This window comes from Prionailurus viverrinus, chromosome B3 (assembly GCF_022837055.1).
Source record: "Prionailurus viverrinus isolate Anna chromosome B3, UM_Priviv_1.0, whole genome shotgun sequence".
NCBI classification, from domain to species: Eukaryota; Metazoa; Chordata; class Mammalia; order Carnivora; family Felidae; genus Prionailurus; species Prionailurus viverrinus.
Genome location: NC_062566.1, coordinates 21,981,590 through 22,009,398, shown reverse-complemented (window position 1 = coordinate 22,009,398; position 27,809 = coordinate 21,981,590). Strand labels below are relative to the sequence as shown.

The following is a 27,809-nucleotide window of genomic DNA, read 5'->3' as shown; positions in this document are numbered from 1 at the left end:
GATAACCAGTATTATTAGGCAATAACGTGATAACATATGTAAAAAAGATTCTGTAAATCTTAAATTATAATAAACACATAAAGTGTGATAAGGGACCAAGAGGTAGTAGACTATAAATCAGAGCATAGATGCAGATCCCCCTGCATTCTCAAGTCCAAGCTTTGACAGGTAACATAGCCTATTTAAGCATCATTATAATCTGTAAAATGGGTAGAATGCCTACTTCCTAAATGAGGTATAAAAAAGAAAGGAAATGATTAAAGGAAAAACCTTAGTGTCTGGCATTGATCCATAAGTATTAGCTTATATAATAATTATTATCTTCACTTAAAGGCCTTCTGAAACAACACAACTCAAATCAGAAAGAAAAGTAAGAAACAAGTAACAACAAAGAACTATAAAGGTGATAGAACTCAAGCCAAACTCTGATTCAAGAGAATGCTGGTGAGGCTCAGGTGACCTCTGTAATTGGAAACCATTTGATATTCTCTGTACAGAATAAGACTTTGCTGTGACCATCAGGTGTGGGATGGTACTAATTTTACCATGAGACCTAAAGAAATGTCCAGAGACTAGACTACCTCAGAGGCATTTCCCCTAATCACAGTTTAAAGCAATCAAGCCCATAGTAAGGAGGATCTAGATGCAGACTATTGGAGATTTTTATATCTTTTAGTTTCCTTTACATATTAGATATTATAAATGAATTTCTCTTACAGAGTATGGGTTCAGTAATCCTCAACAAATCCCACATTTATTCCTTACACCGAATTTCCAGTTAAAGAATCTTTCTGAGATAGGTAATTGAACTGACCAGATCCTAGTTTTTATTAATTAATATGTTTATTTATCATATGTTTGCTGCACTGAGTATGCCAGGCTCTGCAAACCACTGAAGACCCAGCCCTGTGCCAAGAAAACTCCTTGTCCTCATGGAGCTTGTATTCTAGTCAGGAAATTAAACATACAGTTAAGGTGAAAAAAACCCAGCATGCTTGATGGTCAAATATACCAATCATAAAAAATGAGTTCAGTGTATTAGTTAATATTTCAGCTAGAAAATACAAAAGTTATCCAAGGGTTCAATATGGAAAGAATTATGTACAGAGAATCTGCATCTTGCTTAAGTGTTTGAGGAGCTGAGAGAGAAAACTCCAGGGAAGCAGCAGCTGAAGGCAGGTTGCTGTGGAAGCGTCCAGAGCTGAGTGAAATCTCAGCATCCAGAAGGTCCCATTCAAGTCCTTCCCTCTGTTCATGTTTCTGCTTAAACAAGCCTCTGAAGAATAATGGCCTCTGACTCTTCATCACTGTCCAGAATTTTTTACATGTTTCTCATTGACAGACTCTAAACCCAGAACTGCACAGAGACTGAGAGAGACAGAGAGAGAGAGAGAGAGAGACAGAGACAGAGAGAGACTAAGAGGAAGTGTGTGTGTGTGTGTGTGTGTGTGTCTACACGCATGCATATGTGTTATTTCCTGTCATATACTAATTTAAAAATGGGTTTCAACCAGTGCTGCCATAAGTAAAATAAGTCAGACCAAACCAGATAAATACCATATGATCTCACTTCTATGTGGAAACTAAAACAAAACAAAACAAACAACTGAAGTCATGGATGCAGAGAACAGATTGGTGAATTCCAGGTGTGGGGAGTTGGAGGGGGGTAAAAGATGAAAGGAATCAAAAGGTACAAATTTCCCATCATAGGATGAATAAGTCCTGGGGGTGTAATGTACAGCATGGTGACTATAGTTAACAATACTGTACTGCATAATAGAAAGTCACTAAGGGTAGATCTTAAAAGTTCTCATCATAGAAAAAAATATTTCTAATTATGTGGATGATGGATGTTAACTAGACTTATTATGGTAATCATTTTGTAGCATATACATATGTCAAAACATTTGTATACCTAAAACTAATATTACATTAAATGTCAATTATATCTCAATAAAAAATAAAAGAAAGAAAATCAGTTTATTAACAAAAAAGAATGCTGAAACAAAACTATAACAGGCTTAGGACTGGAGATAAAGTGGCTCATGTCATTCATGGGTGAAATGCTTGGCAAAGTTGACATCTGTAATAAGGCAGAGCACATCTAATGAATGCGTAGCTCTTTGGGCAGAGGTTGGAAAAGGAACATTAATAAGAATGTGTTGGCTGCTATTGACTGTTTTTGGTAAGTTAACATAAGAAAGAAATTATCTCAGAAGATAATTGGCCAGTCTGAAAGCAGTATGAAAGAGAAAAGAAAGATAAAGCAAACAGTTTCTTGCAGTGTTAGAAGAAGCAAATACTTCTCATTCCCATCAGTAAATCAGAATATCAAGAAATGCTTTGAGAATAAAAGTTCATTGAAACTCAGCTTTGCAAAATAATCAGAATCACTGCTAAAAATCCCTAAATGGATTAAGTTGTCAACCTGTAAGATCTTTAATCATACAAACATGGCTTCAGGATATGAGACTAAGGTATGACTCTTCCATTGAAGGCTGATATGGCCAAGGTAACTATACTTAATTTAAGAGAAAGAGTAAGAGTCCATTTGAAAGCAAAAGGATGGGAGAGGCAGTGGTATGTAAAAGCATAGGCACATGGTGAATCCTAGAATAGTGTTCACAAAAGGTCTGTGAATGTGGCTATGCACATGTGAAACTCTCCTAATAGGTAAGAAGCTGACTCAGTTTTAAGAGAGTTCTACTGCCAAAGGACCATCATGTCAGGAAGAGATGTCTGTGACTCTTTGAAACTGAGATGTATTTTTGCATTACTATCTATAATGGGCTGATTATGGCTTGGAAAACTGATCAGACCTTATTTTCCAATGCTCATTTTTTTCTCATGGCTAAAGTAGCTAGTGGAAAAAGAATAAACTCTCAGACAATGGAGTCAAGAGCCAGGGAGAAGAGTCCTTTGGAACCCTACGTTAGGAGCAGAATTAAAGCTTAATCAAAGAAGATGCCTTCCTTCCAGGGAACAGAGCCCACTCAGGATCTGCCAATTAGAGTCTCAAAATTGCTGTGAAACCAGTGGGTTGATTGTGATGATCTTGGCTCTTCTCCATTGTTGTAGACATACCAGGTATGCTGGAGTAGGTCAAATAGCTTTTCTCTTTAGTTTAGAAGTTGATAGACCAAGAAAAACCATGTACAGAATTGATGTGGATGTCAGCACAAATACACATAACCTTGACGTTGAAGCTGGGCCTGGGTGGACCTTTTTGGTTACCTCATTTGAAGAAGGGTGGGATGTATCTTCCCTGATGGAGAGATAGACAATATTTGGCAGCTAGATACAGATCATGGTGGTCACTGGTGCTCTTCACCAAGTATTGCATCAGCCCTCCTTGTGGGCACAGAGTAGAATTGCACTTCCCCCTCCCCCTTTGGGGCTGTGTCTGCCACCTTATTTATGATAAAGTGTAATGTGAGCAGAGTGAGGTGTGCCATTTCTGAGATGATGTTTGAAGAGCACACCTCCTTTTCAGTGTGTGAGAGACTGTGGAGCATAGCTCCTGCTGATTCATGCTGGACACATATCATGGGTGCAAAATTCCCCAGAGCAGTTTGTAAGAGGAGCAATCCACAGCCTATACCAACTGGTACCTTGGAAAATGTGGAATGGGGAGTGGAATGAGGGAGAAAGTACTGCTTTTCTTATTGACAAGTTGACTTAGAACCAAAACCTCAGAGAGGTGCAGGAGTGAGCCACACAATAGATGGAACAAAAGACCTGGAGCAAGTTCAAAAGCATACCTGATGAGACAGTAACAATTCTGCCAGACAGAATAGACTGGATGAGGTGAGTAGGCACCTCAACTACTTGATGGCAGGATTTTAGCCTAACAATGATGATTGCTGACTATGTAACAGGCTATATTTGCACAGGGAACACACTCAGTACTTTAAATAAAATTCAGCATATGACAATGACAGTGTGACTCATACAGATATTCATACATGTTACTTCCTTCTTTTCTTTAATACTGGTTTATCAGATAAGAGAATGAGGAGAAAAGGATGAAAAATGTTCTTCCAAGCAGGGCCAAGGCCTACCTATGTGATCAATGATAACAAATAATTGGAGAAAGTATTTGCAAATGACATATCTAACAAAGGGTAGGGCAATATCTAAAATCTATAAAGACCTTATCAAACTCAACATCCAAAAAACAAATAGGCAGAAGACATGAATAGACAGACACTTTTCCAAAGAAGACATACAGATGGCCAACAGACACGTGAAAAGATGCTCAACATCACTCCTCATCAGAGAAATTCAAATCAAAACCATGATGACATATCACCTCACGCCTGTCAGAATGGCTAAAATTAACATCACAAGAAACAACAGGTGTCAGTGAGAATGTGGAGAAAGAGAACCCTCTTGCACTCTTGGTAGGACCACAAACTGGTGCAGCCACTCCGGAAAACAGTATGGAGGTTCCTCAAAATGTTAAAAATAGAACTATCTTACAACCCAGCAATCGCACTAATAGTTATTTACCAAAATGATACAAAAATACAGATTTGAAGGGCTACGTATACCCCAATGTTTATAACAGCATTAATAACAATAGCCAAACTATGGAAAGAGCCCAAATATTCATTAACTGTTGAATGGATAAAGAAGATCTGGTATACTGAGGTGCCTGTCTAGCTCAGTCCGAATGGACTCTTGTCCAGCTCTTGATTTTGGCTCAGCTGATGATCTCACAGTTCATGGGATCAAGCCCCATGTAGGGCTCTGTACTTATAGCACGGAGCCTACTTAGGATTCTCTGTCTCCCCCTTTTTCTCTGCCTCTTCTCCACTAGTGCTCTTTCTCTCTCTCTCAAAATAAATAAATAAACTAAAAAAAAGATGTGGTATATGTATACAACTGAATATTACTTGACAATCAAAAAGAATGAAAATCTTGCCATTTACAATGCCATGATGGAGCTAGAATGCATTATGCTAAGTGAAATAAGTCAATCAGAGAAAGATAAAGATCAGATAAGTTCACTCATTTTTGGAATTTAAGAAACAAACAAACAAACAAACAAACAAAAAACAGATGGACGCAGGGGAAGGCGGGAAAGAGAGGAAAGTGTAACAAACCACAAGAGACTCTTAATGATAGAGAACAAACTTAAGGTTGATGGAGAGAGGTGGAAGGGAGGTGGGATAGATGTGTGATAGGTATTAAGGAGGGCACTTGTGATGAGCACTGGGTGCTGTATGTAAGTGATGAATCATTGAATTTTACTTCTGAAACCAATATTGCATTGTATATTAACTAAAATTTAAATTAAAAAAAGAATACTCTCTATTGAAGTCCCAACTGTATTTTACAAAAAACCTAAAATCATACAGATTTGTTAAAATCTATATTATATCAAGGATATTAAAACTCAGAAAACTTGAGGAATTTTACCAAGGTTACTCAATATGTCAAAATTTGTTTGAATTTTGGGCTCCAAAATTCTAAGTGCTTGTTTTTATTGTGTAAAAATGGCAAAACAAAGAGTGTCCTACAAAGGTTCTTCCTCTCCTCTATCACCTTTACTTCCTATTCCCACTAATGCACAGGTTATATACCTTCACAATAAAACATTTTAAAAATGCTGACTTGAAATCAGTAAATCATACAGCAAGATATGAGGTGCAAATGTTTCTTTACCTTCCAGTCTCTGATTATTGATACAGAGACTATAATAACCCTTCCTCCCAGTGGTTAAACTAAGGTTTAAGAGATTAAGTAATTTTCATCAAGTCCCACAACTGCTAAGCACTAATTGCTCTAAACTACACAGTTAAAATCTGTTTCCCTAGAGGTGGCTGAAATCTGGTTAGAGGAAGAAACCACCAGACATGTAAAAGGAAGAAGCCCAGTGCAGAAGTTCCCTCCCTATTCACCCTGTTTACAAACCACATGAGATTGTTTACCTTCCTCAGCTTCAGTTTCCTCATCTACACAATGGGGTGGTTGGTGTAGATTAAACGTAGGGCCCTTCCAATTGCAACATTTTATATTTCCATATTCATGCCTACATTAGCCTTCTACTGTTGAAAGTAATTTTCCATTTCACTCATTTCTGTCTTAACTTTTGCAAAAAAGATGAGATAGAATGGCTTCTACACAAGTTCTACACCCTACCACTAAAAGGAAATTTTATATGTTTGAATTCTACATGAAGTACAGTTATCCCCCTCATCCTTGGGGAATATGTTCCAAGAACCCCACTGAATGCCTGACACCACAGATAGTACTGGACCATATAATATACTCTTTTTTTCCCTATATGTACCTACATATGATAAAGTTTAATTTACAAATTAGGCATAGTAAGAGGTTAATTATAACTGATACAAAACAGAACAATTATAACAAATATATTGCAAAAAAAGTTATGCAAATGTGCTTTCTCTCTCTCTCTCTCTCTCTCTCTCTCTTTGTATCTTATTGTACTGTAGTCATCCTTCTTGTGATGATGTGAGATGATAAAATGCTTACGTGATGAGATGAGGTGAGATGAATGACATAGGCATTGTGATATAATGTTAGGCGACTACTGTCCTAACAATAGATCAGAAGGAGGGTCATCAGTTTCAGAACTGAGGTTGACTGAGGGCTAGCGAAACCACAGAAAGCAAAACCAGAGATAAAGAGAGAACCATTGTTTTCAGAAACCATCTGTGAGGCTTCAGCTTACAGAGTGAGTCATGGATTCCTGTCTCCACCTCCAATATTACTTTCTTGTAAGGGAAAGGAACACCCCATGATGCTCTGGGGTTGGAGGCAGAGGGATTTGAGAGGATACTTCCTTTATTCTAAAGCCTTGCCACAAACTCCAACTCAAGATGGTATAATATGGATAGTGTGTGTAGTGCATGGGATGGATGTTTTGTTGTGTCTACATTTTACTAAATGTTGAAGAAACACTTCCCACCCACAGAGAAATATTTTTATGTTTTTCATAAACTTATTTACAATGTCACTAATCAATTTTCCTTTCTGAAGAAGAAAAAAATCATTCTTACAAATAAACATTTTATATAATTCATAAATAGCTGTGAAATCAATGTGTTTAAAATAGTAGTAAATGTAACATGTGATAAATGTGCAGAATCCCCCAATTTAAATCATCATGCTTGTGGAGACCTTATGTTCCTAATTTGTTTTAATAATTGGAGAACTTAAAGATTCCTAAATAGGCCATGAATTGTTGCAGCATGTGGAGCATTTTGACAAAACGGAAGAAAAATTATGCTTCTTAATGATATCAATCTGTGACTTATAAAAATTAGAAAATTACTTCCCAACACTCCTTTACTTTCCTTTGCTATAGAAGAGGGTGAAATTGATTGATTAATAAACAACAGGGACTCGGATACTGGGTTTGCAAAGGACATACATCCCAGGGACAGAGGCTATCTTCCTTGGATCCCCAGCACATCAGCACATCACCTGGTACTGATGGGTAAATACATTAGTAAAGGAAGTCACGGGAAGTTTTCTTTATAAAATTGTAATACAGACACATGCCAATTAAAGGCTGCTCAAATATCTCAATTATGGGCAAAATGTTAGTTGAAAGTGTCAGAAGTAAAACACAAAGTTATCCAAAGCTGTTCATAACACTTGTGCTTAAACACAGTTTCTTCCACTTTCAGGTTTTCCATTTGAAAATGCACCTACCCTTTCTATCCAAACTCTCATTGTCTCAATATTCTCTATAAAAGTTTACATTTTTTTTTAATTTAAAAAAAAATTTTTTTTTCAACGTTTATTTATTTTTGGGACAGAGAGAGACAGAGCATGAACAGGGGAGGGGCAGAGAGAGAGGGAGTCACAGAATCGGAAACAGGCTCCAGGCTCTGAGCCATCAGCCCAGAGCCTGACACGGGGCTCGAACTCACGGACCGCGAGATCGTGACCTGGCTGAAGTCGGACGCTTAACCAACTGCGCCACCCAGGCGCCCCTAAAAGTTTACATTTTTATCCTAATTTACAATCAAGTGGAAAATCTGTTATATTGAATCTTTATGTGCACATCAGCAAAAATTTTGAGAGGTAGGTGGTTCTGGATGAAAGTGTGTACTGTACTATGGTAAGTTATTTGCAAAAACAGCCATAAGAATTCCTTTTACTTTGTTCATGGTCTTGGGCATGTGGCTTAATAGAAAATGTAACAGCAGAAGAAACTTGGAAAGTCTTGAGTGCTGGGGTAGCCTATCTTGCTGCTCTTGGGAACCATGAAACCACCACCAAATGAATGAGATAGGCCAATCTGCCGGAAATGAGAAATGCCCATATGTTTCCATGGTATCAGCTCAAGTCAAGCCAACACCCAGAGAGATGAGTAAAGCCATCCTTGACTAGCCATCCCAGATCAGATGACTTGCCAATCCAATCCAAGAATAATACAAAATAATAAAAAAAACTAGATTTTAGGATGGTTTGTTACACAGCAAGCTAACTGATAGGCTCAATCATCAGTTGTTGCACTTTTAGCATTATGATTTTCAATTCCACTCCCTTTCCTGGAAAGTTTAGCCCTTCATGGTATGTGACCTTCACATAGTCAAACCTACTAAACCTATAGCAAAGCTGGGCCCAATTTAAGTAGTATCTTTATTATCCTTTAACTATTATCTCTCTATCATCATAGCGTGTGTTGTTTGCGGTGTGGAATAACATTATAATTCATAACCAGTACAGTTCTCAGATATAATTTTGGAGTTGTTATATAGGTGTTTAAGAGTTCATTTGTATTTAGGGTATTTTTTTGGAATTTCTGTATGAACTGCGAATACCTCATTATTATTTTCATTTGAAAATGGAATATAGTGTTCCACTATCTAAAAATCATTATTTATTATGTTTTCACAAAGGGATTGGAATCAAATGATGATTTGTAATTACTGTAGTAAAATCCATGGTTGAAGAAGTTGGTATTACAGGGAAAGCAGATCAAAGAAAACCACTAGAGAGGATATTTCACTACAGAGGATATAAATTGCATTTGCACATCCAAAACAAAGAATGCCATAGAAATAGTTTCCATTTCTCACTGCTTGATGATACTTATCATCAAGATAAGATAGATACTTATCAGGAACGTTTTCTTATCTCTGAAAATTCAAAAATGATTTTAAAATATTATTTTGTTCCTTTACAAATAATACAGGAAATGTACATTAATATTCTCATAGTTGTGTGACTCTAGTCTTCAAAAGGGGTATTAAATACCTTCTAGATGCCATAACTGAGAATGTTTCGGGGAACCCGCAGATACAGCACAAGGTGAAGGCACAGGAGGTAATCTTTGATTCTTTCTTCTTTCTTTCTTTCTTCTTTCTTTCTTTCTTTCTCTTTCCAATTTTATTATTTATTTATTATTTATTTATTATTTATTCATTTATTTATTATTTATTTATTTATATATTTACATCCAAGTTAGTTAGCATATAGTGCAATAATGATTTCAGGAGTAGAACCCAGTGATTCATTCTCTCTATATAACACATAGTACTCATCCCAACAAGTATCCTCCCTAAATCCCCTTGCCAATTTAGACCATCCCCCCACCCCAATCCCCTCCAGCAACCCTCAGTTTGTTCTCTGTATTTAAGACTCTTGTTTTGTCCCCCTCCCTGTTTTTATTCTATTTTTGCTTCCCTTCCCTTATGTTCATCTGTTTTGTATCTTAAATTCCTCATATGAGTGAAGTCATATGATTTTTGTCTTTCTCTGACTGGCTAATTTCTCTTAGCATGATACACTCTAGTTCCAGCCATATTGTTACAATGGCAAGATTTCTTTCTTTCTGATTGCCAAGTAATATTTCATTGTATATACATACCCCATTTTCTTTATCCATTCAGCAGTCAATGGGCATCTGGACTCTTTCCATACTTTGGCTACTGTTGATAGCACTACTATAAACATTGGGGTGGATGTGCCCTTTCGAAACAGCACACTTGTATCCCTTGGATAAATACCAAGTAGTGCAATTGCTGGGTCATATAGTAGTTCCATTTTTAATTTTTGGAGGAAACTCCATACAGTTTTCCATACTGACTGCACCCCCATCAGTTTGCATTCCCACCATCAGTGCAAAAGTGTTCCTCTTTCTCTGCATCCTTGACAATATTTATCTGTTGTTGCCTGAGTTGTTAATGTTAGCCATTCTGACAGGTGTAAGGTGGTATCTCATTGTGGTTTTGATTTGTATTTCCCTGATGATGAGTGATGTTGAGCATTTTTTCATGTGTCTGTTAGCCATCTAGATGTCTTCTTTGGAGAACTGTCTATTCATGTCTTTTGCCCATTTCTTCACTGGATTATTCATTTTTTGGGAGTTGAGTTTGATAAGTTCTTTATAGATTTTGGATACTAACCCTTTATCTGATATGTCATCTGCTAATATCTTCTCCCATTCTGTTGGTTACCTTTTAGTTTTGCTGACTGTTTCCTTCGTAGTGTCGAAGGTTTTTATTTTGATGAAGTTCCACTAGTTCATTTTTGCTTTTGTTTCCCTTGCCTCTGTAGACATGTTGAGTAAGAAGTTGTTGTGGCAATGGTCAAAGAGTTTTTTTTTTCCCTGATTTCTCCTCTAGGAACACCATTTGCTGAAGAGACTATCTTTATTCCATTCGATATTATTTCCTGCTTTGTTGAAGATTAGTGGGCCGTATGTTTGTGGGTCCATTTCTGTGTTCTCTATTCTGTTCCATTGATCTATTTGTTTATTTTGGTGCCAGCACCATATTGGCTTGATGATTACAATTTTGTAATACATCTTGTAGTCTAGACTTGTGACGCCTCCAGCTTTGGTTTTCTTTTTTAGGATTACTTTTTTAGGATTTAGGCTATTCAGGGTCTTTTCTGGTTCCATACAAATTTTAGGATTGTTTGTTCTAGCTCTATGAAGAATGATAGTGTTATTTTGATAGTGGATTGCACTGAATATTTGGATTTCTTTCAGTAGTATTGATATTTTAACAATATTTCTTCTTCCAATCCATGAGCATGGAATAATTTTCCATTTTCTGTGCCTTCTTCAATTTATTTCATAAGCTTTCTATAGTTTTCAATGTATAGATTTTTCACCTTTTTGTTTAGGTTTATTCCTAGGTATTTTATGTTTTTTTTGGTGCAATTGTAAATGAGATCAATCCCTTGGTTTCTCTTTCTGCTGCTTCTATTTTGTGTATAGAAATGCAACCGATTTCTGTGTATTGATTTTATATCCTGTGACTTTGCTGAATTCATGGATAAGTTCTAACACTTTTTTGGTGGAATCTTTTGGGTTTTCCACATAAAGTATCATGTCATTTGCGAAGAGTGAAAGTTTGGCTTCCTCCTTGATGATTTGGATTCCTTTTATTTCTTTGTGTTGTCTGATTCCTGAGGCTAGGACTTCCAACACTATGTTGAATAACAGTGGTGAGAATGAACATCCTTGTCATGTTCCTAACCTTAGGGGGAAAGCTCTCAGTTTTTCCCCATTGAGGATGATATTAGCAGTGGGTCTTTCATAGATGGCTTTTATGATATTGAGGTATGATCCTTCTACCCTTACTGCCTTGAAGGTTTTTGTCAAGAAAAGAGACTATATATTGTCAAATGATTTCTCTGAATCTATTGAGAAAATCATGTGGTTCTTCTTTCTCTCATTAATATCATGCATCACATTAATTGATTTGTGGATATTGAAGCAGCCCTGCATCCCAGGAATAAATTCCACTTGATCATGATCATAATACTTTATTATTGGATAAATATTGTTGGATCCAGTTAACTAGTATCTTGTTAAGAATTTTTGCATCCACGTTCATCAGGGAAATTGGTCTGTAGTTCTCCTTTGCAGTGGGGTCTTTGGCTTTGAAATAAGGGTAACACTGACCTCATAAAATAAGTTTGGAAGTTTTCCTTCAGTTTCTACTTTTTGGAACAGCTTTCAAAGATAGGTGTTAACACTTCTTTAAATGTTTGGTATAATTCCCCTGGAAAGCCAATCTTGCCTTGGACTCTTATTTTTGGGGGAGATTTTTGATTACTAATTCTTTACTGATTATGGGTCTGTTCAACTTTTCTATTTCTTCTTCTTTTAGTTTTGGTAGTTTATATGTTTCTAGGAATTTGTGCATTTCTTCAGGATTGCCCAATGTATTGGCATATAATTGCTCATAATCTCTTATTGTTTGTATTTCTACAGTGTTGGTTGTGATCTTTATTCTTTTATTCATGATTTTTTGGGGGGGTCCTTTCCTTTTTCTTTTTAAGAAGCATGCTTGGCGTTTATCATTTTTGTTAATTCTGTCAAAGAATCAGCTACTGGTTTAATTGATCTGTTTTACTGTTGTCTTTTTTTTTTTTCAATACCATTATTTCCTGTCTTCTGCTGGTTTTGGGTTTTATTTGCTGTTCTTTTTCCAGGTCTTTAAGGTGAAAGATTAGGTTGTGTATCTGAGGCCTTTCTTTCTTCCTCAGGAAGGACTGGATTGCTATATAACTCCCTCTTATGACCATCTTTGCTACATCCCAAAGGTTTTGGGCTGTTGTGTTTTCATTTTCATTGGCTTCAATATTCGTTTTAATTTCCTCTTTAGTTTCTTGGTTAACCCATTTATTTTTTCATAGGATGTACTTTAATATCCATGTATTCATGGTCTTTCCAAAATTTTTCTTGTGATTGATTTCAAGTTTCATAGCATTGTGATCTGTAAATACACACAGTATGATTTCAATCTTTTTGTATTTGTTGAGTTCTGATTTGTGTCTCAGCATGTGACCTATTGTGGAGAATCTTCCATGTGCACTCGGGAAGAATGTGTGTTTTGCTGCTTTAAGAAGAACTGTTATGAAAATATCTGTTAAGTCCATCTGGTTCAGTGTATCATTCAAAGCCATTGTTACTGTGTTGATTTTCTGTTTAGATGACCAGTCCATTGTTGTGAGTGGGGTGTTGAAGTCCCCTACTATTATGGTATTATTATCAATGAGTTTCTGTATGTTTGTGATTAACTGACTTATACATATGCTTCCTTCAACATTGGGGGCATGAATGTTTACAATTGTTATACCTTATAGGTGGATAGACCCCTTAATTATGATATAATGCCCTTATTCATCTCTTGTTATCATCTTTATTTTAAATCTAGTTTGTCTGATATAAGTATGGCTACTCCAGCTTTCTTTTGGTGACCATTAGCATGATGCATGTTTCTTTATGCTCTTACTTTCAATCTGAAGGTGTCTTTCTGTCTAAAATGGGTCTCTTGTATTACAGATGCTGGAAAGTATGTGGAGAAACAGGAACCCTCTTGCACTGTTGGTGGGAATGCAAACTGGTGCAGAAGCTCTGGAAAACAGTGTGGAGGTTCCTCAAAAAATTAAAAATAGGTCATCCTATGATGCAACAATAGCACTGCTAGGAATTTACCTAAGGGATACAGGAGTGCTGATGCATAGGGGCACTTGTACCCCAATTTTTATAGCAACTCTTTCAACAATAGCCAAATTATGGAAAGAACCTAAATGTCTATCAACTGATGAATGGATAAAGATGTGGTTTCTATATACAATGGGATACTACTTGGCAATGAGAAAAAATGAAATCTGGCCATTTGTAGCAACGTGGATGGAACTAGAGGGTATTATGTTAAGTGAAATAAGTCAGGAAGATAAAGACAGATACCATATGTTTTCACTCATATGTGGATCCTGAGAAACTTCACAGAAGACCATGGGTGAGGGGAAGGGGAAAAAAGTTACAGAGAAGGAAGGAGGCAAACCATAAGAGACTCCTGGATACTGAAAACACACTGAGGGTTTAAGGGGGTTGGGGGAGAGGGGAAAGTGGGTGATGGGCATTGAGGAGGCCACCTGTTGGGACGAGCACTGGGTGTTGTATGGAAACTAATTTGACAATAAATTATATTTAATCTGAAATAAAATAAAATAAAATAAAATAAAATAAAAAGGATCTCTTGTAAACAGTATATAGATTGATATTGTTCTCTTATCCATTCTGTTACCCTATGTCTTTTGATTGGAGCAGTTAGTCCACCGATATTTATTTATTTATTTATTTATTTATTTATTTATTTTTAATGTTTATTTATTTTTGAGAGAGAAAGCATGAGCAGGGGAGGGGCAAACAGAGGGAGACACAGAATCTGAAGCAGGTTCCAGGCTCTGAGCTGTCAGCACAAAGCACAACACAGGGCTCAAACTCATGAACTGTGGGATCATAAACTGAGCCAAAGTCAGATGCTTAACCAACTGAATCACCCAGGTGCCCTGAGTCCATTGACATTTAAAGTGAGTACTGAAAGACATGAATTTATTGCCATTGTGTTGTCTGTAGAGTTGGAGTTTCTGGTGGTATTCTTTGGTCCTTTCTAGTTTTTGTTGCTTCTGGCCTTTTTTGTTCCATTTCATCTTTTCTCCCCTCAGAGAGTCCCCCTTAAAATTTCTTGTACAACTGGTTTAGTGGTTATGAACTCCTTTAATTTTTTGTTTTTCTGGGAAACTCTTTATCTCTCTTTGTATTTTGAATGACAATGTTGCTGGATAAAGAATTCTTGGCTACATATTTTTCCAATTCAGCACATTGAATATATCCTGCCATTCCTTTCTGGCTTGCCATGTTTCTGTGGATAGATCTGCTGCCTAACCTGATCTGTCTTCCCTTATAGGTTAAGGACTTTTTTTCCTCTGGCTGCTTTCATAATTCTTTCTTTGTCTGTGTATTTTGTGAATTTGACTATGATATGCCTTGTTGATGGCCGACTTTTTTAAATCTAATGAGAGCTCTCTGTGCTTCTTGAATTTTGAAGTCTGCATCTTTACCCAGGTTAGGAATGTTTTCTACTATAATTTATTCTCCTAAACCTTCTACCTCTTTTTCTCTTTCTTCATCTTCTGGGACTTCCATGATTTGGATGCTATTCCTTTTTAATAAGTCACTGAGTTCTGTAATTCTTGTATTGTGCTCTTTTGCCTTTGTTTCACTCTGTTTTTCTGCTTAATTATTCTCCATAACTCCATCTTCTATGTCACTGATACGTTGCTCTGCTTCGTCCATACTTGTCACTATTGCAACCACTTAAGATTGCATCTTAGTTATAGCATATTTTTAATGTTTATTTATTTTGGGAGAGAGAGGGAGAGAGAGAGAGCAGGGGAGGGGCAGAGACAGAGGGAGACACAGAATCTGAAACATACTCCAGGCTCTGGGCTGTCAGCACAGAGCCCAACGTGGGGCTTGAACTCACGAGCCATGAGATCATAACCTGACCTAAAGTTGGATGTTCAACTGAATGAGCCACCAGGTGTCCCTCGGCTTTAACATTTTTAATTTCATCCTGATTAAATTTTATTTCTTTTATCTCCACAGAAAGGGATTCTATGCTTTTTTCACCCCCAGATAGTATTCTTATTATCATGATTCTGAATTGTAGTTCAGATATCTTGCTTATGTCTATGTTGATTAAGCCCCTGGCTGTTATTTCTTCCTGTCCTTTTTTTTTTTTTTTTTTTGGTGGGGGGATGAATTGCTTTGTTTTGTCATTGTGGAGGAAGAAAAAGAATTAACAAAATAAAAATTTTAATTTTAAAAATGAAAAACAACACCAAAAATCAAACAACGGAAGCTAGATCCTAGGTGCATTTTGGTCTGGTTGTTTAAAGAAGCTTGATAGAATAGAGAAATAGGGGAAAGAAAAGAAAGAAATAAAAAAAGTGAGAAAAAGTTAAATTTAAAAAAATGTATACAATAAAATAGAATAAAATGAAGGTGAAATAGAATTAAAAATATAAAAAATAAAAAAATAGTAAGAAGAATTTTAAAAATATTAAAGTAAAATAAAAATAAAATTTTCTCTTTCTGTATCAAAAAAAATTAAAGAAAGGAGAAAAAGAGAGGAAAAAATGGCCCTTTGATGAAACAGCAAACAGAATGAAACCCAAATGGTGTTACATCTGGTTTCCTCCGGAACTCAAACTATGAAGCACTTATAGTCCCTACACTAAGCAGGTGTAGGGACTTGTAGTAGTCCTCTAGAGCATGCACTTCGAGAGTGCAGTTGGACGGGACTTGGCTTAACAGCTCTGTTCTCCTCCAGGTGGCGCTGCTCAGCTTAGTCGGGTGGATTGGTGTGTGAGTGCACATGTGCATGTACGCACATGTGCGGGGGAGGTGAAAATAATGTCACCCAGCTTCCTAGTTTCTAGAACAGGAATTCTACCTCTCACTGACCTGCAATCAAATACCCATCCTTTGTCTCAGGCTTCTGTCCACTCCTTGCTTCTACACTGTCCATGTTCAAGCCATCAGCCTGTCAGGCAGCACCTGCCTTCTGAATTTTATCTCAGATGGAGCTGTATTTCCAAACCCCTCACTTCTGAGGGCCCTGTGACTTTCACCTGCTCAGACCCTTTGGGAGAGTGTCACTGAGCAATGACTGAGTGCTGGCTTGCCCCAGATAATATGCATGTGATTGCACAGCAGCTAAGGTTCAGAGATTTTGGCAAATCACAACACATAGCCAGGGCCAGGTTTCACTGCACTTTAGCATCTTTGTTCCAATACCAGCAAACATGGCTGTTCTCTGGAGTCCGCTGGGACCTTTGTCTGTGGGAAGGCCATATGGCCTCTATCAAACGCTTAAAAGCAGGGGAACCATTTCTCCTTGTGTGGCCCATGGACCCCTCAGACCTCGCTGCCTGATGCTAGGGATTCACCTTCTTCCCCACCAGAGCATCTCCAGGCATTAAGCTCCAGAATTTCTGACTCTGTGTTCCCATTTATAGAGTCCTAATGGTATTGAAACCCTCTCCTTTCTCTCCATCAGTGGTTTTGTGGAACAGATTTGTTGTTCAGTAACTTGTGGGTGTTTTCACTCTTCCTCTTTCTCTCCAGCTACTTTCGGGGGGAATGCTTTTCCTGTAGTCTCCTGATGTGCCACACTCTCCCCCATTTTCTGTGTCCTCTCTCCACAAGAGCAGGTCCTTACCCTCCGTGGCTTCCCTTTCCCCAACTTTACCTCTCTGCACCACATACCTGACAAGTTCTGTAGCTCAAGTTATGCAGATTGTTGTGTTAATCCTTAGATCAATTTCCTAGGTGTACAAAATTGTTTGGTGTTGATCTAGCTGCATTTCATGGACAAGAGAAGCTGAGAACTTCCATGCTGCTCCACCATCTTGGCCCCACCTTTCTCTATTCAGGAAGTACCTTTCAAAGCTGCTTTCTTCTTCCCAGGTTTCTAAAAAAATGGGGACATCACAAGTAACTTCATGACTGCGAACACAAGGGACTGGGAACACCCAGGTCTGAGTGTCTGTCCACTCAGATTTATTAGCCTCATCTTCTCATGTTGTTCCTAAGGGAAAAACTGCAGAGCCAACTGGTCCTGTTACACCTTCTGATTCCTCTTTCAATGTGTCCTGATGAAAGCACAGCCTGGAGCCAGGCTGCCTGGGTACAAATCCCGCCTCACTACTTAGGGCAGTGAAAACTTGGCCATGCTTCAAAACCTCTTCATGACAAAGGTTCTCCATGCAAGTTGGAAAAATAACGATCCAAATATAATTTTTAATTCCATCATGGAAATAAATAGTTTGAACTTAACACATTAGGGTCATTTGTTTTCAAGCAATTATTTAGTCATCTTCATGTAGTCCTAATTTTAAAAAATGTTGGAAGTTTATTCTAAGTATGTGTATATATCTATATTATGCAAATGTATATTAAATATAAATAACTAATAAATATATAAAATAATTAAATAGATACACTAGTTCATGAAAAAAGTATGCCAGGCCATGGTAGAAGTGAGAATATGAAGTATATCATCTTTTACAAATAGTCATGGTAGTGTGGCTCTCTTTTCATATCACTGCACATTGGCAGAGACTTCAAAATTCTTGCATATATAGAAAAGTTTGAAGGAAGGTAGTTACAATACTTACAAGTTAATTTCTAGTTGATTAGTGCTTTGCAATTAAGCAAAGCAAACTTTAAAATCAATTTTGAAAAGTAATGCAAATGATGTGCTTTCCCACTGTAAGGTACACCTTTGCATGGAGATATGTAAAGAAAACCAGGGTGGGTGTAGGTGCCTAGATGCTTGCCTAAATTCTAAGGCAGCCCCCTAAGCCCCTAATTTTTCTGGCTACAAACACATGCAGCCAAAAGTGGTGTTTTCCTCTCCCCATTAATGCCCCTGGCACTGGAGGTAGGACCTTTTCAGAGACAAATTTGCAGCCCCTTGGACCTTAACCATTACAAAAGAGTCAGGAAAGACCCAAAATTGTTTTTTCCCCTATTTTTTAAACATTAAATTTCTGAAAGATTTGCACCTTCAATTTTCTAGGACGTCATCTTATGTTAAGAAAAAAGGATGTTATATGTAGAACCTTCTCATGGAATGTATGAAACACTGAAATTGAAGATGTGAATCTTTTAGAACTTTAATATTTGTGTGGAACCACAAAAGACCCTGAATGACCAACACAATCTTAAAAAATAACAAAACTAGAGGTATCACAATCCCAGATTTCAAGAGATACTACAAAGCTGTAGTAATGAAAATAGTATGGTACTGGAACAAAATAGACATATAGATCAATGGAACATAATAGAGAACCCAGAAATAAACCCACCATTATGTGGTCAATTAATCTATGATGAAGGATGAAAGAATATTCAATGAAAAAAAAAATAGTCTCTTCAATAAATAGTGTTGGGAAACCTAGACGGCTAAATTCAAAGAATTAAACTGTGCCACTTTCTTACACCATACACAAAACTAAAGTCAAAATTCATTAAGGATCGAAATGTGAGACCTGAAACCATAAAAATCCTAGAGGATAGCACAGCCAGTAATTTTTCTGACATTGACCATAGCAACATCTTTCTAGATATGTCCTCTGAGACAAGGGAAACAAAAGCAAAAGTAAACACTATTGGAACTACATCAAGATGAAACGTTTCTGTACAGCAAAAGGAAACAATCAACAAAATAAAAATGCAACCTACAGAATGGGAGAAGATATTTACAAATTATATATCTGATAAGAGATTAATATCTAATGTATATAAAGAACTTATACAACTCAACACCAAAAAAAATCATCCAATTAAAAATGGGCAGAAGAACTGAACAGACATTCCTCCAAAGAAGACATACAGATAGTCAACAGACACACAAAAAGATGCTCAATTTCGTTATCAGAGAAATGCAAATCAAACACACAATGAGATGTCACCTCACATCTGTCAGAATAGTTATATCATCAAAAAGATAATAGATAAAAACTGTTGGTTAGGATGTGGAGAAAAATATCCCTTGTGCACTGTTGGTAGGAGTGCAAACTGGTGCAGCCACTGTAGAAAACAGTATAGAGGCTCCTCAAAAAATTTAAGAGTGAACTACCATATGATCTAGTAATTCCACTACTGAGTATTTACTCAAAGAAAAATAAAAATACGAATTCAAAAAGATATATGTACCCCTATGTTTATAGTAACATTATTTACAATAGCCAAGATTGAAAGAACAAGTTTCCATTGACTGATGAATATATATATCTCACATTTTTCATATATATATATATATATATATTTCACTCATATGTGAAATTTAAGTAACAAAAGAAAGAGAGAGATAAACCAAAAAGCTGACTCTTAACTATAGGCAACAAATTAATGGTTTACCAGAGGGGTGGTGGGTGAAGGATAGGGGTGAAATAGGTGGGTGAAGGATAGGGGTGAAGGATAGGGTGAAATAGGTGAAAGAAATTATCATTGTACACCTGTCATTATGAGCACTGACTAATGTATAGAACTGTTGAGTCATTATATCATACACCTGAAACTTGTATAACATTGTATGTTAATTATACTGGAATTAAAAATTAAAAATTAAAAATTAAATTAAATTAAAAAGATAACTTTTTTAAGAGTACATGATTTTTTTCTATAAAAATTGTCTTCCACTTTGCTAGTATATTTTCTTTCTAGATAAAATCCTTTCTTGTGTTATTATTTGTATGAAATACAAGTTTTAGGAAGTTAAATATCAGTACAAATGATAAATGCACTTTCTTCTTTCCAAAGTACTGGACACCACTCATTGCCCAAATATTCATGAACACTCCTCTGGAAGTGAATCTTGCAAGTGCTCTCTTTTCCAGAAAGGATAACTTCTAAGAGTAGGAAGTGAAGTTAGCATCCACTGACATTAGGATAGTGCTAATACATGCACGGGAGTGAGAGAGGGTGCTCTATAACCAAGATAGGGACACAGGACCACCACACTCCAAAAATAATTAGACCTGTAATAGATTTTTTTCTATTTATTTTTTTTAATTAGCTTGTTTTATTTTTTTATTTTTTTTTAATTTACATCCAAATTAGTTAGCATATAGTGCAACCAGGATTTCAGGAGTAGATTCCTTAGTGCCCCTTAGCCATTTAGCACATCACGCCTCCTACAATCCCTCCAGTAACCCTCAGTTTGTACTCCGTATTTATGAGTCTCTTCTGTTCTGTCCCCCTCCCTGTTTTTCCATTATTTTTGTTTCCCTTCCCTTATGTTCATCTGTTTTGTCTCTCAAAGTCCTCATGTGAGTGAAGTCATATGATTTTTGTCTTTCTCTGACTAATTTCACTTAGCATAATACCCTCCAGTTTCATCCACGTAGTTGCAAATGGCAAGATTTCATTTTTTTGATTGCCAAGTAATATTCCATTGTATGCATATACCACATCTTCTTTATCCATTCATCCATCGATGCACATTTGGGCTCTTTCCATACTTTGGCTATTATTGATAGTGCTGCTATACACATGGGGGCGCACGTGTCCCTTTGAAACAGCACGCCTGTATCCCGTGGATAAATGCCTAGTGCAATTGCTGGGTGATAGGGTAGTTCTATATTTAGTTTTTTGAGGAACTCCATACTGTTTTCCAGAGTGGCTTGCATTGCCACCAACAATGCAAAACAGATCCTCTTTCTCCATATCCTCGCCAACATCTGTTGTTGCCTGAGTTGTTAATGTTAGCCATTCTGACAGGTGTGAGGTGGTATCTCATTGCGATTTTGGTTTGTATTTCCCTGATGAAGAGTGATGTTGAGCATTTTTTCATGTGTCGGTTGGCCATCTGGATGTGTTCTTTGGAGAAGTGTCTAGTCATGTCTTTTGTCCATTTCTTCACTGGATTATTTGTTTTTTGGGTGTTGAGTTTGGTAAGTTCTTTATAGATTTTGGATACTAACCCTTTATCTGATATGTATTTGCCAATATCTTCTCCCATTCTGTTGGTTGCCTTTTAGTTTTGCTGAATGTTTTGTTCTATTTTGATGAGGTCCCAGTAGTTCATTTTTGCTTTTGTTTCCCTTCCCTCCGGAGACGTGTTGAGTAAGAAGTTGCTGCAGCCAAGATTAAAGAGGTTTTTGCCTGCTTTCTCCTCAAGGATTTTGATGGATACCTATCTTACATTTCAGTCTTTAATTCATTTTGAGTTTATTTTTGAGTATGGTGTAAGAAAGTGGTCCAGGTTCATTCTTCTGCAGGTCGCTGTCAGTTTTCCCAGCACCACTTGCTGAAGAGACTTTATTCCATTGGATATTCTTTCCTGCTTTGTCAAAGATTAGTTGGACATATGTTTGTGGGTCTATTTCTGGGTTCTCTATTCTGTTCCATTGATCTGAGGGTCTGTTCTTGTGCCAGTACCATACTGTCTTGATGATTACAGCTTTGTAGTATAGCTTGAAGTCCAGGATTGTATTGCCTCCTGCTTTGGTTTTCTTTTTTCAAGATTGCTTTTGCTATTCGGGGTCTTTCTGGTTCCATAAAAATTTTAGGATTATTTGTTCTAGCTCTGTGAGGAATGCTGGTGTTATGTTGATAGGAATTGCTTTGAATATATACATTGCTTTGGGTAGTATTGACATTTTAACAATATTTGTTCTTCCTATCCAGGAGCATGGAATCTTTTTCCATTTCTCTTTGTCTTCTTCAATTTCTTTCATAAGCTTTGTATAGTTTTCAGTGTATAGATCTTTCACCTCTTTGGTTAGATTTATTCCTAGATATTTTATGGTTTTTGGTGCAACTGTAAATGGGATCGATTCCTTGGTTTCTCTTTCTGTTGCTTCTTCGTTAGTGTATAGTAATGCAACCAATTTCTGTGCATTCATTTTATATCCTGAAACTTTGCTGAATTCATGAATCAATTCTAGCAGTTCTTTGGTGGAATATTTTTAGTTTTCCATATAGAGTATCATGTCATCTAAAAAGAGTGAAAGTTTCACCTCCTCCTGGCTGATTTGGATGTCTTTTATTTGTTTGTGTTGTCTGATTGCAGAGGCTAAGACTTCCAATACTATGTTGAATAACAGTGGCAAGAGTGGACATCCCTGTCTTGTTCCTGACCTTAGGGACAAAGTTGCCATTTTTGCCCCATTGAGGATGATATTAACGTTGGATCATTCATATATGGCTTTTATGACCTTGAGGTATGCTCCTTCTATCCCTCACTTTCTTGAGGGTTCTTATCAAGAAAGGATGCTGTATTTTGTCTAATGCTTTCTCTGCATTTATTGAGAGGATCATATGGTTCCTGCCCTTTCTTTTATTGATGTGATGAATCACATTAACTGTTTTGCAGATATTGAATCATCCCTGCATCCCTGGTATAAATCCTTCTTGGTCGTGGTGAATAATATTTTTAATGTATTGTTGGATCCGGTTGGCTAATATCTTGTAGAGGATTTTTGCATCCATATTCATCAGGGAAATTGGTCTACAGTTCTCCTTTTTAGTGGGGTCTCTGTCTCATTTTGGAATCAAGGTAATGCCGGCCTCACAGAAAGATTGTGGAAGTTTTCCTTCCATTTCTATTTTTTGGAACAGCTTCAGGAGAATAGGTGTTAACTCTTCCTTAAATGTTTGGTAGAATTCCCCTGGAAAGCCATCTGGCCCTGGGCTCCTGTTTTTTGGGAGATTTTTGATTACCAGTTTGATTTCCTTCCTGATTATGGGTCTGTTGAAATTTTCTATTTCTTCCTGTTTCAGTTTTAGTAGTGTATATGATTGTAGGAATTTACCCTTTTCTTCCATATTGCCCATTTTATTGGCATATAATATTCTCTTATTATTGTTTTTATTTCTGCTATGTTGGTTGTGATCTTTCCTCTTTCATTCTGGGTTTTATTTATTTGAGTCCTTTGCTTTTACTTTTTGATCAAACTGGCTAGTGGTTTATCGATTTTGTTAATTCTTTCAAAGAACCAGGTTCTGGTTTCATTGGTTTGTTCTACTGTGTTTTTTTTTTAATTTTTTTTTCTATAACATTAATTTCTGCTCTAATCTTTATTATTTCCTGTCTTCTGCTGGTTCTGGGTTTTATTTGCTGTTCTTTTTTCAGCTTCTTATGCTTAATGTTAGGTTGTGTATCTGTGTGATCTTTCTTCCTTCTTTAGGAAGGCCTGGATTGCTATATACTTTCCTCTTATTACTGACTGCCTTTGCTGCATCCCAGAGGTTTTGGGTTGTGATGTTACAATTTTCATTGGCTTCCATATAGTTTTTAATTTCCTCTTTAACTTCTTGGTTGACCCATTCATTCTTTAGTAGGATGTTTTTCAGTCTCCAAGTATTTGTTACCTTTCTGAATTTTTTCTTATGGTTGATTTTGAGTTTCATAGCATTGCGGTCTGAAAATATGCACGGTATGATCTCGATCTTTTTGTACTTACTTAGAATGATTTGTGTCCCAGTATATGGTCTATTCTGGAGAATGTTCCATGTGCACTGGAGAAGAATGTATATTCTGCTGCTTTAACATTAAATGTTCTGAATATATCTGTTAAGTCCATCTGGTCCAGTGTGTCATTCAAAGCCATTGTTTTCTTGTTGATTTTTTGATTAGACGGTCTGTCTATTGCTGTGAGTGGGGTGTTGAAATCTCCTACTATTATGGTATTACTATTGATGAGTTTCTTTATGTTTGTGATTAATTGATTTATATATTTGGGTGCTTTCACATTTGGTGCATAAATATTTATAATTGTTAGGTCTTCTTGGTGGATAGACCCTTTGGTTATGCCCTTCTGCATCTCGATACAGTCTTTATTTTAAAGTCTAGATTGTCTGATATAAGTATGGCTACTCCAGCTTTCTTTTGTTGACCATTAGCATGATAGATGGTTCTCCATCTCCTTATTTTCAATGAAGGTGTCTTTAGGTCTAAAGTGGGCCTCTTGTAAATTCATTTTTAAATGCACAGTGGGGCCCCATCAGTAGGCTCGGCATAGTATAAAATTGTGAACAAGAGATGAGAGTGGCCTGACTTCTTGGAGCCATGTGGTCACACCACCACCCCATATATGTCTGCTGTTCCTACTGATAAAGTAACCTCCAGACCCTTTATATGATATAAGTGATCACAAGTGTCATAAGCAACTCACCTTGTTGGAAGAATGTAGGGTCCATCTTATTAATGCACTGATACTTGTACAAGTTGGTAGACTCAGCCCATGTTCTAAATAATCCATCCACATGCCCTCGCTTTGCTGAGTGTTCACAACAGTGTTAACATCCTTGTTTTGCAGACAGGAATTAAGGGGTGGGTAACTCAACCACCTAATCAATGACCCAGCTTTGCTGGAGCCAAGTTGGTTTCAAGTGTTATCTCTTGACTGTGTTCAGCAATAGTGAGAGGCTTCCCTCAGACCACCAGACCGACAGACAGGACCCAAGAGATGGGAAGTGTGCCTTTTGGTGCTAGCCCCCATTCCAGGAAGTTGCATCCATATGTATAAAGCCAAATACATTATAAAAAGGATGCACCACAGAGATTTAAACTCCCTCCAGGTAAAGTAATGAAACAAATTGAGTCACAATCTGTCTTGACCATCTGCATTATTCCTGGAGCATCACTAGTATAAATAACAAACAATTTTTGATCTATATGAAATTAAGTATTTTTACCTCCTGAGACCTCATGAGTGATTTAGTGAACATAATGTCCCAAGGTAGAGGAAGGATGAAGGAAGTAGAACTCAGCATTCCTCTCCTTCCCAGCAGAGTGCCTGTATTATCTTAGGGGACCTTTAGCATTAAAGATGATTTTAAATATATAAATCTCCCCTTTGTCACATTGCTTTATATGAGGCCCTATGAAGGTAACAGTGGAAGGTGAAAAAAAATGTGGCTTTTCTGTGCATAAAGAAAACTGCTGTAATTCTGTACTGGTTACATTTTTAATATTACAGAGACAGATCTCTAGTAGATCCCTCCTTTGAGTTTTCTCAAAATGATGAAGTACTTTGCCTTTAAGCACTGCTCAGAAGTACTCACCACCACCCCAAATTATGAGAATTTTAGAAGGTAAAATGATTTGTAAAACTTTGTAAAAGAATCTGTATCAGGTGCTTACATAAGCAAGGTTTTTTACTTTGTGTTACTTGCTTTTACCCTTGAAGAATTGACTTGGGCTCTTTCTCTTAACAACAACCATAAAAATCAGTATTCCAGATTTCATAGTGCTTTTTTTTTTAACACAGTGGGTGTTAAAATGTATTACAAGATATGTTAACAAGGCTGTATTTAAACTGCTTGAGCGAAGGATGTGGGGAAGACTTTTCTTTCAACTTTATTGAGATATAATTGACATATTCATTGTGTAAGTTTTGAGAAGTAAAATGTATTAATACACTTTTATATTGCAAGTGATCATCACCATAGCTTTAGCCAGCACCTCCATTCCACCACATAATTACCTTTTTGTGTGTGTATGGTAAGACCATTAAATTATTTTCTTGTCCACAGTCTCTAAATCAGGATAAAAGATTCTCTATCTGTAATTTAACAAGAGGACTTCTCAAACTCTTTTTTTTAATTCAAAATGTTTGATCATTCCATGAGAAAATGCTTCGCTGTACAGCTGATCCCAGCAGGAAGTTGGGCACAGTTGGTAACCATTCCTGGTTAAAGTTTACTGCCAAATCACATTTTAAAAAATTTAACATTTATTTATTTTTGAGAGACAGAGAGAGGCAAAGCACAAATGGGGAAGGGGAAGAGAGGGAGAGAGAGAGAGAGAGAGAGAGAGAGAGAGAGAGAGAGAATCTGAAGAAGGCTCCAGGGTCTGAGCTGTCAGCACAGAGCCTGAAGCAGGGTTCAAACCAATGAACCATGATATCATGACCTGAGCTGAAGCTGGACACTTATCTGAGCCACCCAGGTGTCCCTTCCAAATCACATTTATCTTCAGACTGAAGTATTTTTTTTTAATATTTACACAGGAGATAGCAGTCCTTTAGTCATACCATACCTCTAAATAACTTTGCACTAGTGGAGATTCTCAATGAACACAGAGCACCTTTGAAGAATGTCTGGATGAGAATCTGAGATAAAGGGCTGCTGACACAGGAAATGACAACAGCTGACTCCCAGGCTTGGTTCCTATGAGACCACGATTCAAATTGGCAAATACAAAATGTTAGCCTGAACTAGTCATCCAGTAGAGAAACTGTTGACCTCTTTTTCAGATTGGAAAGTAGTCCCCACAGTGGGATTGGAAGGCCATATAGAAACTTTGCAATCATTCTAGAAGACACCACACCCTTAAGATGGATGCCACAGTGAAGAGGGAGAAAAGGTCAAGGTATCAGTGCAGGGCTGAGAGGACAGATGCATGCGAAGAACAAGAGCTGGCGTGTAGTAAAAAGAAGAGGTGATGCAGCATATGAGGAAAGACCTAGGAAACAATTATAAAAATGGAAAGGAGCTCCAAAACACATCAGAATTTAGAACCTGACTTAGAAAAATTAAAATAAGTAAACAAAGAGAGCAAAAACTTTATCAGCTCAGGGATTAGGGTTTGCAGAAGAGAGGTTTTTGTCTAGCTGGATAGTACTTTGTGACATCACAAGAAGAAATTTCTGAGATATTGTTACTATACTTGATCTTAGTCAAAAGGTGGCGAAACGATTGAGATATTGTTAATCTTCCTCTGGTTAAAAATTTTAGATTCCTCACAAATATTTAAGAAGTGATTTTAATTTAGAAATTAAGATATAAAAAAGAGTATGTTGAAGATCACCATTTTCTCATATAAACTAGTAGATGAAAAGCATTGGTTCATAAAATAGCATGTCTTGTTTAACAGCTATAGCCCAGATGGAAATCAAAGGTCATGCTGAAAACTCTGCTCCCTAAAACAAACTAAATTCATCATCAATCAGAGGAATTTCTCACATGAAAAATATACACACATTAAGGACATAGAATAAGATTCTGGATTATAATCTTAAACATTTTAAAACACCAATGAGTACTTCATATTTTTGTGCATTCACTATATGCCAGGAATTGTAATTATGTGACAAATATAGATTTTTTTTTAAGAATGCCCAACTACTTGTGAGGTAGATTTCATTACTTTCTCAATTTTCTATCCAAAGATATACTTTCTTTTCAACTAGAAAGCAACTGAACAATTTTCACATTTTTTTCTAAAAAATCTAATGAATTAGAAAGTAGTAAATGAGTGTAATTTACAAAATAAACTATAAGGAAACTATCGTTCAAAGTTATCAAAGTGCATTAAAGAAACATTTGCAAAAACTCATTTATGGGTAATGTTTGAAAATGTAGAATGCTACAACTAAAAAAATCAGAATTTGGATGATTTTTAAAGGTTAGAGGGGTAGGGAGCCAAAACATAAGAGACTCTTAAAAACTGAGAATAAACTGAGGGTTGATGGGGGTGGGTGATGGGTATTGAGGA

At 36.7% G+C, this 27,809-nt stretch overlaps 1 protein-coding gene across 2 annotated transcripts in view; it reads right to left on the bottom strand.

Moving 5' to 3' along the window:
* GABRG3 (gamma-aminobutyric acid type A receptor subunit gamma3) overlaps nucleotides 1-27,809 on the bottom strand; it is a 704,379-nt gene that overhangs the window by 303,134 nt on the left and 373,436 nt on the right. The gene's annotated exons all lie outside the window — the stretch shown is intronic.